Consider the following 11739-nt stretch of genomic DNA (forward strand, 5'->3'; position numbering starts at 1 on the left):
AATATTGTGGTAATATAATAAAGATTTGTCTGTGTTTAATAATAGAAGCAAGATTTCTAGAATAATATTTTAAAATCATATTTTTCTGTATGTTAAATTTGAAGTTTTTCCATTAATTATAAAATATTGGTGAATGTCCTGGCATCCTGGAGAAAGCACAAGCACGTAAAACAGTCCAGACTTGAATGTTGGTATCACCACTTACTAGCTATGTCATTTTCTGGATCAATTTATTTGTCAGCCTCAGTTTCTTTATCGTATCACCATCTTCTTCACAAAGATTTTATGAACATTAGCAAAAATTATGTGCACAGGGCTACCTGGCACCGAATGAGAACATTCTACAAATATTTCATTTCTTTCCCTTACAGACATCTACCAACCAAAACTTAGTGGCTTAGCCAGGTACAATGACCTATTTCTGTAATTCCAGCTATTCAAGAGGCTGAAGCAGAAGGATCTGAAATTCAAGGCTAGCCTAGGCATCTTAGCAAACTCTCATCAACAAAACAAGCAGTATAACACAATCATTTGTACTGCACACTTTCTGTGGGTTGCTGGGTGGTTTTTCCACTCCATGTCCTATCAATTGGGGTGTTAGGATTGCATAAGACCCAGAATGGCCTCACTTATTCGGCTGGCATCTGGGGCTATTCAACTGTTTGCTGAGACTAGTTTCCCCCGCGGCGGTGAACCTTTTAGAGATCTCAGTGATAACAAACAGCTACTGAGCATACGTGCCTTGGGTTCGGCACCAGTGCTCCAACCCCGGGCTCCACCTTCTGAGTCGTTCTTCCTGTTCCTGAGTGAGGACCCATATTTGCAGCTTAGTTTTGTCAGCGTGCTTCTTGCCCAGATATCCTTGTCTCTTCAGTCTGTTTTTGTGCAATTATGTTTTTAAAATCTGAGCTTCCAGTATATCAAATTATCATCTACTTCATTAAATTGAAACCCTACCCATATCTCTTTGGGACAGACCCCTTTTATCTTGGTTCTAGAGTCAGGTACTATGGGATTGTGTCCTTGAGATTCTTAGAAACACTTCTGCTTAGCAGGGAGAATCAAAGTCCTATTGTCTAGCTGACAGTAGCTTGGATTTGATGTTTACCAGCAACATCCCGGGCTGGACTCTATATTCTTATTTCATTGGAGGCAGCTAAAAAGAAAGCATTTGGCATTTAAACTATCCTGCCTGAAAACCTCCTTGACGCAGCCCCAAGTCCTTTAGGTATGTTTTCTGTCTTCGGTGTTAAGGTTGCCGACAGTGTTGCCAAGCTTCCTATCACCACGCGAACAGGGGGTTCCTTTAACCCAGCATCCAGTAACAGTTTTACCACTATCCTTCTGCCCTCATTAACAGTTTCCTCAAGGCCCTCCTGGCCTTGTCTACCAGCTGGTCCCAAGGCGGGTGCCACATGTTTCAGGTTTTTGTTACAGTGGCTCCCCCAGATGATTCTAATTTCTGCTTTTGTTATCTGTTGAGATGTAAAAATCCCAAAATCTAGTGACTTAAAACAATAGTCACTTTATTACTTCCCATGATTCTGTGGATTTCAAATGTTTGTTGACTGGATGTTTGTTCCGGTCTTGCTTAGAGTCTCATGCAGTTACACTGGTACTGATTGGGTTCTGTTAGGGACTTAAACTTTGTATCCCCTCAAAATTCATACGCTAAATTCCTAATCCCTCAATATGATGGGTATTAGAAGGTGCAGCTTCTGGAAAGTAATTGGGTCATGAAGGGTGGAGCCCTTATTTATGAAAGGCAAGGCAGTAATGCCTTTATAAAAGAGACCTCAGGGAAAATCCTCTCGCCCTACTCCTCTCTCCTCTTCCCTCTGTTCATCTCCCTCCCTCTGCCATATGGAGAAAAAAGTCTACAAGCTGGAGGGGAGCCCTCATCAGAGCCCAAACCTGCTGGTGCTCTGATCTCAGATTTCCAACTTTCAGAACTGTGACAAATGAGGTTCAGTGGTTAATAAGCCATCTAGCCCACAGTGTTCCGATACAGTAGCCTACACTGACTCAGATGTGCCCCTGAGACACAAATGCTTCTTTACTCCCATGTCTGGTACCTCCATGCTCTTTCTTGTGGCCCCTGTCCTGTTATGATGCCTCACCAACCAGGGTCACTCCACGGGGCCTGTCTCCCGCAGGGTAGGCGTCAGTGGAGCATCTGGACTTCCTCACAGCAGCGGCAGGAAGCAGAACTGCCAGTTTTCTCACTCTAGATGCCTAAACTTGCAAGTCCTGGAAGACCAATTTTTCTATTTTCTCTTGGGTAAAGCAAACCATAAGACAAGCCTAGATCAAAGGAGGGTGAACGTAGATCAGTGATAGGGTACTCACTTAGCATGCACAGGGCCCTGCATTCAATACCTAGCACTGAAAAAAAAGAGAATGGGGAAATAAAATTTCCAATTATGAATCTGAGAGGCAAGCCAGTCTCAGTTCATCTTGTAATTCCCATCTACTTAGAAAGCTGAGGCAGGAGAGTAGAAAATTTGAAGGCAACCTGGAAAACTTAACAAGACACTGTCTCAGAATTTTAAAAAATTTATAAAAGTAATCTGAGGACATAGGTTGGTAACAGAGGACTTGCCTATCAGTATGGTTAAATGTAGAGCAACCTCATTTGGGATGAATTAGAGGGTACAGGACTTTGAGTTCAATGCCATGGTGAACCACCTCGAATGGGCAGATGGCTGCCATGGTTTGAGTTTGGTTCAAGTGTGTCCCAAAGGCTCGTGTACTGGAAGCTTGGTCTCCAGCATGTGGTTTTGAAGTTGTTGAACCCCCAAAATGTGGGGCCTCGTGGAAGGTTATTACATCAATGGTGCATCACCCTCAGAAGAGATTAGTGTGTTTCTCTTAGAATCCTAGTTGGGTTCTTGAGACAGTAGATTATAGAGTGAATCTGTCCCACCAGTTTGTCCCCTTCTACATGTCATTTCTCTCTGTTTTTCCACCACATGTCACAGCAAGGAGCCCTTACCAGAGGCTGAAGAAAAGGGCTACCTGATACTGGACATTCATCACCAAAATTGTTACCTAAATAAACTGTTCTTCTTTAGTAAGTTCCCAGATTCAAGTATTTTCTTATAGTAACAGAAAATCAACCAAGATAATGTCTGATTAGACCAAGTACTGGTCTCAGCCTCAAATCCTGTTTCAGGTACTCAAGGAATTTTAGGGAAGATATTGCAACGTTGCTATGTTTCCTCTTCCTTTTTCTCTTTTCTTTCTTTATTCCTTTCTCCCCCCAAAAAGAAATAAGTGCATCTAATTATTCTAGATAAAGAAGAAAATCTTATTTCTAAGCTGAATTGAGGTGTCCTTTGACCTGATCAGCTATTGTTTTTGATTTATAAAATAATGGAGTTCCAGGAGAACATGGCGGACAAGTAACAGCAGCCATGGAGGCTCTCTGAGATTACCAGTTTAGAATCCAGGAGCGGTGCCCTGTGAGGAGTCCTACGCGAGGGGAGATGTACCCTGCCGACCCAGGAACGAACTAAGCTGAGAGCAACCAACTGGAAATCCAATCCTGATGCTATAACAGGAACAGATAAAATCTCAGTGCGGAAGCTGGATCCTGCGCCATTGGAAGCCGAGATTTGAATTTCGTGCTGCCGATACTGCGTCCCAATCCGCATGGCAGGGAGAGAGACGTGGGAAAGCTCTGAGAGCTGGAATCAGCGAACCAAACAGCGTTGCGAGCGGGACTGGCAGGGAGCCCTGTATCGACCTGCAGTGAGTGAGAGAAATGGGGACCCTTTCATAGACTAGGAGGCTCCAACAGAGGACATTCTGGGAACAAGCAGACTAGCTGGAACAGGGCCCTGCAGTGACTTTAGTTGCATATTCCCCTCTCAAGTGGGAGTGGTGGGGAGCGCTTGGACGGGTGACGCTGCGGACTAAGATCCAGTAGGCTAGCCCAAATCAGGTCCCTGCGCCTGGCGGTGCAACCTAGCAGTGAAGCATTCAGTAGGTTGACCTGGAGGGGCGGGCCCAGCAGAGGGTGCCCAGATCTGTGTCTCCCTAGTACACTGCAGTGGGTGGGAACACCTAGCCGGCGGATTCAAACAAATTGTAACAGACAAAGAGAAAAACAAACAAACAAACCAAAAAAAAAAAAAAAAACTGGGCCTCCTACAGACGCTTGTATGGAAGTAACAAAAAGTATGGGAAAAGGGAGCAACAAGAAAAGGGTCTCAATCCCCAACCCTGAGAACACTGATCCAGGAAAGGTAAATGCAAAAGAGAATGAAGACAGAAAACATGCAGTATCAGACACGGCACCTACAGACATAAAGCGGTATCTCCGGAGCCTCATAGACGAGTTCAAAAATGAAGTATTTAATGAAATAAAGCAAGAAATAAGTAGAATAGTTAGAGAAATGCTAAGCACTGCCCAAGAAAAAACAGATGGTGGAATGAAAGAACAGAAAAAAAAGGGAAGAATTGTTTGATGGAAAAAAATAGAGAAAACATAGAATATGTGAAGCAGGTTCACAGAGATTACCAGGAAACTAAAAACTCTATTGAAAGCTGGCATAACAGCTTGAAAGAAACTAAGGATAGATTATCTGAACTGGAGGGCAGATTTGTAAGGTGGGAGCATGAAAGGAAAAACTTCTTAAAAATAACAAGAAAACAAACAGCAATAATACAAAGACTAGAAGATGATAAGAGGATCTATAACTTAAGAATTAAGAACATAAAAGAAGTAGGGACTCAAACAAATGAACTACAAAAGCTATTCACAGAAATAATCCAGGAGAATTTCCCTAATTTAGCAAAAGGTAAAGATACTCAGATGTATGAGGCATACAGGACCCCAGCCACCTACAACCCAAACAGAGCTACACCCAGGCATATAATAATCAAAATTCCAGAAATCCAATATAAGAACAGAATATTAAAAGCCATCAGAGACAAGAAACAGATCACTTACAAAGAAACACCCATCAGAATTACAGCAGACTTCTCGGCACAAACCATCAAATCACGAAGAACGTGGTGGGAAATAATTCAAGCTTTGAAAGACAATAACCTCCAGCTAAGATTGATATATCCTGCACAATTGTCCCTAGAAATTGATGGAAAAACAAGGTGCTTCCAGGATAAAGAGCAACTAGGGGAATTTGCAACCACCAATTCAACTCTATAGAGATTATTGCAGGATATTCTAAAAATGAAAAATACGAAGATTCCAGAAATAGTGGCAGAGAGGCCACAATGAATGGGGCAGAAAGCAAAATGAAGAGGACAAACTGACAACTAATGACAGAAAAAGAGCTCAATAGAAATGTGGCAGAGAAGGTTGGATGGAACAGTCATTTTGGAGAAAATAAGACATCATAATAGCTAGTGCTGATTTAATATCATCTTGTTTTGAAGTCCCATCAAGCTTTTGTTCTTCTGTCTCCATCGGTCTTAACATGTTGTACCTTATTGGATTTTATTATATGTGATAATATAAATGAAAACTTTTATAGACAAGGAGATTATACAGAAACCATTGTTCATTTTCTGTTAGTTGATTCTAAATACCCTGTAATACTGTCATTCTCTTGAATGGATTTACATTGTCTTGATATGTTTGATGCTACAGTATATGAAGTTATACCCAAAGATTTTAAGGGAAGAGACACTATGGTAACTACTATTATGTCGAGATTATTCTGTGGTGAAACACTATTTTGCTTAAATGGTTATGTTTTGACCTGTGCTGTTTTGTTGTTATGCCCTATTTTTTATCTTAATCTCCTTTTTATTATCTACTTTTTCATTTTTATCCTTTTAATTAAGGGAAAAATAAATAAAAAACAGCAGGATATATTATAGTAACCCACTTTGATTTCCTATTAACTTGATTTGAAACTCTGTATTGCTCTCACCATCTTGTTTTGACTGATTTTTTTCTATTGTGTTATGCTTGATAGTACCAAGTTTGAAAGTATAGGCAGCAACTATGAAGACAAATGATTCACTGTGACACCCATTCTGGTTGACTATTATCTTCTTTTGAAGTCCTCTAATGTCTCCAGTGTTTTGGTTTTATTGGTCTTATTCTTTACTGTTTTGTTCAATTTTATTATAACTGATGATATAGGCAATTCTTTTTAAGATAACAAGAGGCATTATGGTAACCATTGTTGATCACCTTATATTTTGTTTTTACATTATGTATTCTGTCCATCCTTTTGATTTGACTGACTCTGTCCTGGTATGTCACATTTGGTTTTACTTTCTTCAAAAAAAAAAGTAATAAGAACTGTGGGAGCAATAAAACCCAAAATGTATAATTATCATTGTACAAAAGAAAGGAAAAGAAAGTTCTCTAAAAGATATAACTGCATGTATATTTAAGTGTATAAGATAGATAACCATATTACTGAGTTGTGTTGGATTATTGAACAAAACTGTTTGCAGTCTCACTGTTTGAAAGTCCCCTCTATATGCTTTAATTTTGTAACTTCAACAACTATTTCTAAGATGACAATATGTAATTAACTAGTGATTTCCTACTGTTTATTTTTTCTGAAATTCTGTATAACTTGTACCCTTTTTCTGTTTTCTCCTTAAATAAAATTAAAAAAAAAATAATGCCTCAATCAACTCCCATTTGAGCCCCCCAAAGCAAAGAGAAAATGGGTCAAGTAGTACAGTGTTTACTACCCAGTGACCTCCTTCTGGCTGTTCGATATGCAGATTCTATGCCCAGATTCAGCATTAAGAGCTTGGCTTGTATAGTGGTTCTTTCCAAATCATGACTATAACTAGGAAATATTTGATGGATGACAAAATATGAAATTCAAACAGAAAGGAAATGTGAACTAGGCATGGTAGCACATACCTATAACCCAAGCTCTTGGGAGCTGAGGCAAGATCACAAGTTCAAGGCCAGTATGGGACACACAGTGACTTCAAGGCCAGACTGGACTATACCATGAGACCCCACAGCCAACAGATTAATTTGGCCCAATTTTTTAAAATCTTAAGTTAGATAATTTAAAGTTTTGAGATGACAAACAAGTATAACAAGACAAAATAAACTAGCTATAGGACATTAAATTTTGTCATACAAACTTTACTCTTTAGTAGTTTTATTTTTATATAGACAGTTCACATACCATACAATTCACTCTTTGAAGCATGCAACTCAGTGTGTTTTTAGATGTTCACAATGATGTACAATCCTTAGTTCCACCTAATTCTAGAACATTTATGTCACCCCAAAAGAAAACTCTGAAACTATGAGCAGTCACTCATTCTCCTGTTCTCCCCACCTTATACTCAACTTTCTCCTGTAGGATTTGCCTGTTGTGGACATTTCATGTAAATAGAACCATGTACTGTATGACTTTTAGTATCTGACTTCAGTCACATATTAAGGTTCTCCAGAAAACAGAACCAATAGGAAAGCTGTATAGACAGACGACAGAGATTTCTTATAAGAAATTGGCTTAATGTGATTTTGGAGACTAAGTTATCCCCACAGTTTGATCTCTGCAATTTGGAGGCTCAGGAAAATGATAGTTCCGAGAACCAGAGGCTGATGGTGTTAAATTCTAATAAAGGACACGTTTGATGTCCTCACATAAGGACCCAAGTACCGAGAATGAATTTTCCCTTTTCGTAGCTGTTTGTTGTAATGTTGACATACCACGTATTTATATATTGATAAGAAATTGGATTATTTTCACCACTGGGGTGTGAACATTATTATTCAATTTAAACATTTCTGCAGAATATTCCAAATAAGGTGAATGTTTATGGTTTTACTTCAGGTTTGTCTTTTTCTCTTGTTTTCAAATTTTGCTTCTAAGACTGTGGACAATATTTTGGAAAAGAGAGCTGTCTAAAAGCAAACTGATTTCTGGAGGAAGAAATTAAGCCAATAATGAATAGTTAGATAAAGTGTAGAGTGTGAAGTTAGAAATTACAAGTCCACTTTGCTAATCAAACTCAAAACCCCAGGAGGATGACAGGAACATAAAAGAGAATTCAAGCTGTTTTTCAGGGGCAGAGGGAATTTATACAACAAACGTTAAATAAAAGTTCTCTTGTTTCAAGATTTATAGGAAGTATAAGCCAAATAAAATTGCCTTATTATGAAGAATTAGGCAAAGAATTCTTTTCTAGCTAGTTATTTACCATGGCAAGAAGCAGAGCGCTCACCTCCCCTGTCCTGTTTCTTGTTCTAAGGGTGTTTTTGTTTTTACATATAATTAATGGTCCCCAGATGTACTTGCTTTTCAGAGCCCTATCTTTCCACTTTCATCTTCTTTAGGAAACAGAGGTTTTCAATATTTCCCTAAACCCCCCAAAATCAAACAACAGAGCCGCGTTGACAGAACCTTTAGGAAACGTTTCCTTTAGGCATAATATAAATAAATCTCTCCGTGTAATCTTGCAGTATCTCCTCTCGTTTAATGCCTTTAAGACCTTGTCACTACCTTGAACTGTGCTTCCTCTCTCAAGTCTTTAATCAGAAACCTCATTTTTCACCGCTGTTCCTGTTCTCCCTCATTTCACGCACCCTGCTTGTCACTAAGCCGGCTCTGCCGCCTTTCCCGTGGCCCCCATGCCACAGGTTTCAAACTTGCAGGCTGCTCTGAGTCCCTCCCTTCTCTCCTGGTCTGCCCCCAAACGGTCAGCCACTCTCTCCGGCCTCCACCTCCCTCAGGCTGGGAACTCTGGCTCTGTCATTTCGGCCACCCCAACAAAAACCAAGCTGCTGCCAACCTCTCGTGCCCTTGTAAGAGCCTTGCCTCTGCCAGGGCTTCAGGACGGCCCAGGAGTTGTTGCATTCCTTTTCCAGCCACAGTGGCTACTCCAGATCTTCCCAGCCCTCATCCACCGTTCTCTGAACACAAGGGGGGAAAGAAAAAGAAATAGAAACTACCAGGTTAAGCCTGGCTCCTCCTCCTGTGAACTTACCTGAGTTCTTCTCTTTACATCTTCCCTCCTTTCTTGATTGATGTCCTTCTCTGTTATCTTTTGTGCTCTTTCAGCTTCCTTCAAATCCTTCCCCTGTTACTCTTCTCAAGCAGGGAGGGCTTCAAATTCTCCTCTCATCCGGTCTCCACATTAGCATCCTAAAACCTTCTCCTCCTAGCTCTGCAGTGTCTAGACTCACCTTCAACTTGCTAATTAGTTTCTCTGCCTTCGAACACATTTCTTCTCTCTAATCTGGTCTCTGCAATGCAGCCAGAGCATTAAAAAAACCCACAAACTTGGTTGGGATATTTCCATAATTTAAATTTTCCATGCTTCTTCAGTTTCCAGGATAAAATCCAAACTTCTCAGTTCGGTAGACAAGACCCTTAATCCTGGGAGCCTTATTTCCAGCCATTTTTCTCTTTACTACCCAAGGAGAACATTAGGCTTTACCTATAGCAAATAGTCATCATCATGTAATTTCACTTCTTCATGTCTGCTTAAACTGCTCCTTCTTATGGCCTTAATTCGGTCCTCTAAAAATTCATATGTTGCAGTCCTGACTGCTAGTATCTGAGAATGTATTTGGAACTAGGCTCTGTCAACAGACTATTGAGGTAACATGAGGTCATATGGTATGTCAGTCTGTTTTGTGTTGCTATGACAGAATATCTGATGGTAGGTACTTTATAAGTTAAATGAGCTTATCTGGCTTATGATTTGGGTGGGAGCATCCAAAGAGCATGGTATCATATGCTGTTGAGGGCTCCTACCTGTGTCACAATACAGCAAGAGAGTAAAAAAGGAAATTGTCCAAATACAGAAAGTGCCAAACACCTGAGATATTCTCACCTATATAAACTTTCTCTTCTGAGAACTCATTCCTTAAAGACCCAGTCCATCCCAGACACCAGCATAATCCACTTATGATCTAAGTACCTTCCACTAGGTCCCATCTGGTAAAGATTTCACCCCCTCAGCATTACCACACTGGGGCCTGTGAGTGATAAACCACAACCAAATCATAGCATAGCATAAACCCTAATCCAGTCTGGCTGGTGTCCTTGGAAAAAGAGGACGTTAGGACACAGACAAAGAGGAAAGATCATGTGAAGATGTGGGGAGAAGATACCATCTGCAAGCCAAGGACAGAGGCCCCAGAAGAAATCAGATTTGTGAGGAAATAAGCTTCCATTGTTTAGGCCACCTGGTCTGTGAGGCATTGTAATTATAGGCCTAGCAAACCAATGCATTCCCTGTGTGCTCCTCCAGAATCCCCTAAGTTCCTAGTATGTCTATCATCTATCTGCCACCCGCTCCTTCCATCATACATTTCAGATCCTGTCTCCTCCCTAATACATTTTTCCTGTTCACACAGCCTCTGTCTACTGTGAGCTCATTCTTCCAGGGAGCCTTGCAGTACCTGTAGACACCATGGCATTATCGCTAGCCGTGTCAATCCGTGTTGTCTATGCCTCAGTTGCTTCTTAATCCCAGAATAGCAATGCTAGCATACATATTACTGTTGCAATCAGAGTCTGATCACAACAGATACATATGGTTTCCCAAAGATATCAGTAGCCTTGGAAACTATCATAAATTTATGTCCATATAAAATATCAATATCTTCTTGTAACTACCAACTTCATGTATTCATACAAACTTTCAACTTCATACAAATGTTCAAGAAGTTTTTGTTCATTTTTCCCTTTTAAATATTTTAGTATAATTGACAAAATTATATATATTCAACGTGTACAATATCATGTTTTGAGATGCATAGATGTTGTAAAATGATTACTACAGTCAAGTAAATTAACAATCCAACACCTCATATTCTTACAGCAATTCTTAATCTCCTGTGCTTAGAAACAAGGTTTCATAGACCATGTCAAAAAAATACTCTTACTGGCCCTGAATCAAGGCCAGCAGCTTCCTGACACTGTTGGTTTCAAGGAGGAGCCTAAAGAGATATATTTCTGTGGTCTGTTAGCCATTTCAGAACATGGGCAGTGAAATGGTAATTCATTAGAAAGAAACAGCTTGACGCAACCCCTCCCAATCCTGGTGAGTGGCTGTGAGCGTGGCAGGCTATGGTAGCCCAGGACAGGAACCACTGGCATTTACCGGGACCCAGCTGTGCTGGGACTTGAAACACCAGGAAACGAAGCAACCCCTTCTCCCCTGTCTGTTTTGTTTTGTTGAACTTCAATACATATAAAAGTATGGGCAGCTATTTTGAAGAGAACAAGAGACTCTAAGACAGCCATTAGTGACTTCCCTATTGTCTGGTTTTGAAGACCTAAAACTCCTTCCTCATTATGTTCGGATCATTTTATACTATGTTGTTCTGTATGAATTCTCTGTATGCGAAGACATGGACAACTATTTGGAAGAAAACAAGAGACAATATAATAGTGAAGATATCAGGTCATCTAGCTTTGAAATTTATACCTCTTACATTGCTTTCTTATGTCCTTTTTGATCTGTTTTATTGTTTAATTTTACCTCCTTTAAAATAAAAATAAAAATAAAAAAGATACTCTTAGTGGGCTGGAGATTTTGCTCAGTGGCATAAGCGCCTGCCTGGCAAGCATGAGGTCGTGAGTTCAACTCCCAGTACCAGCAAAAATGTGCTCTACATCTCACCTTCAGAAACAGATTAAAATAGAGGAGTACTGTTCTAGATGATTTTTGATATCTCTACGCACAAATTTTTTAAAGAAAAAATGGCAGAGCCACGTATACTGTTTTGCAGCCTGAGATTTTACTTCACACTGTGTAGTGGAA

The 11739-nt window shown here is 40.1% G+C and overlaps 1 non-coding gene across 1 annotated transcript; it reads left to right on the forward strand.

Annotated features, from left to right (window-relative positions):
• The first annotated feature begins 10857 nt into the window (after positions 1-10857).
• Positions 10858-10993, forward strand: LOC111754183 (small nucleolar RNA SNORA2/SNORA34 family). The gene has a single exon (XR_002788897.1). It is a non-coding gene; the product is annotated as a small nucleolar RNA SNORA2/SNORA34 family (small nucleolar RNA).
• Positions 10994-11739: the final 746 nt, after the last annotated feature.

The sequence above is a fragment of the Cavia porcellus genome, unplaced genomic scaffold (genome assembly GCF_034190915.1).
Source record: "Cavia porcellus strain 051 isolate PalLab524CR breed Dunkin Hartley unplaced genomic scaffold, mCavPor4.1 scaffold_12, whole genome shotgun sequence".
In the NCBI taxonomy this organism is placed as follows: Eukaryota; Metazoa; Chordata; class Mammalia; order Rodentia; family Caviidae; genus Cavia; species Cavia porcellus.